Source organism: Ascaphus truei, chromosome 20 (assembly GCF_040206685.1).
Source record: "Ascaphus truei isolate aAscTru1 chromosome 20, aAscTru1.hap1, whole genome shotgun sequence".
NCBI lineage: Eukaryota > Metazoa > Chordata > Amphibia > Anura > Ascaphidae > Ascaphus > Ascaphus truei.
In genome coordinates, this window is record NC_134502.1 from 14,316,001 (window position 1) to 14,317,938 (window position 1,938).

Genomic DNA, 1,938 nt, shown 5'->3' on the forward strand with positions numbered 1-1,938 from the left:
CAGGAAAGACCCACGATGCTAGAAGATCTTATTGCCGTATTTATTCGGGTGGATCAACGCCTTCTAGTAAGGAGGCTTGAACGCCATCACTCACATTCTTTTACACCAGCTGCTCTTATCCCCAGTCTATCTCTTCCCATTTTCCCAGCTCTTGATGCTCCGGAACCAATGCAGTTATGAAGTCACCAACTATCCCCTTCAGAAAAACAATGTCGGAGAATTGGAGAATTATGCCTGTACTGCGGCCTGTCAGGTCATCTGGGTCTTCATTGCCCCATGAAGCCAGGAAACGCCAACACCCAATACGGTACAAGGGGGTCTCATTGGGTACTATTTCCTCTTCCCCTTCTATTAAGAGAGGTCTGCCTACCAGGGTTTTGCTGTCTATCTGCCTTGAGGGTTCTGGCTTCCTTGTTCCTGCTTCTGCCTTCATCGACTCTGGGGGACATTTTGTGGATCAAGATTTCGCTACCAAACACAAGATTCCTATGATCAAGAAATCAATACTGGTTTGTTTAGATGCGATCGACGGACATCCCCTGTAGCTAGCCTTCATTTCATTAGAGACTCCTACGCTTACTCTTTCCACTACCGACGGTCACAAGGAGCAGATCTCACTGGATGTTATCCATTCACCTTCTGTACAGGCAATTCTGGGCCTTCCTTGGCTCCAACAACACAATACACTTATAGACTGGACAGACAAGAGACCTATACAATGGGAAATTACTTCAGAAGTTGCTCCGGCATCCTCGGTACAAATTATCGCTGGAGTAGAGACCAGTACTCCTGCCAAACCCACGCTTCCTGAAGTATATGCAGATTTCATCGATGTTTTTGATAAGTATCGTTCTGAAATGCTTCCTCCTCACCGTTCTTATGACTTCCCCATTGATCTTCTGCCCAGTGCCATTCTTCTTAAGGGTAGATCTTATCCTTTGTCGCTTCCTGAGACTAAGGCTATGTCTGAGTATATTCAGGAGAATTTAAAGAGAGGGTTCATTAGAGCTTCTTCCTCCACAGCCGGGGCTGGCTTCTTTTTTTTTTTTTAAGTAGAAGGATGGTTCGCTCCGTCCATGCATAGACTATATGGGCCATAACAAAATAACCCTGAAGAATCGTTACCCCTTGCCACTCATTTCAGAATTGTTTGATCGTCTACAAGGTTCTTCCATTTTTTCTAAACTTGATCTTCGTGGGGCTTACAATCTTATACGTATTCAACAAGGGGAAGAATGGAAAGTGGCCTTCAATATGAGAGACGGCCATTATGAATATCTGGTCATGCCGTTCGGGCTCTGTAACGCCCCAGCCGTTTTTCAAGAATTTGTGAATGATATTTTTCGAGATGTTCTCAACATGTTTGTAATTGTCTATCTCGATGATATTCTTATTTTTTACAAATCTATTCCCGAGAATATTCAGCACACCAAGTTAGTCCTCTCCCGTCTCATGAGAACCATCTCTATGCCAAGATGGAAAATGTATTTTCCACCAAACGTCTACTTCTTTCTTGGGATACATTATCTCTGACAAAGGTTTCCCATGGATCCTGATAAACTCAAGGCAGTGGTAAATTGGCCCCAACCCACTTCTCTCAAGGCGATTCAGCGGTTTCTTGGCTTCACCAATTATTATCATAAATGTATCCGTAATTTCTCCGCCACAGTGGCTCCCATCACTGCCCTAACGAAGAAAGATGCGGACACTTCTTCTTGGTCTCCTAAAGCATGCCACGCCTTTGAAACTCTTAAGAAGGCGTTCATCTCTGCTCCCATGTTACACCATCCGGAGCCTAAACTTCCTTTCACTTTGGAAGTAGACGCCTCGGATATTGGAGCAGGAGCCGTACTCTCACAGAGACAATCCCTTCAGGATACGCTACATCCCTGCATTTTTTTTTCCAAAGAAATTCTCCTCCACAGAACAAAACTATGA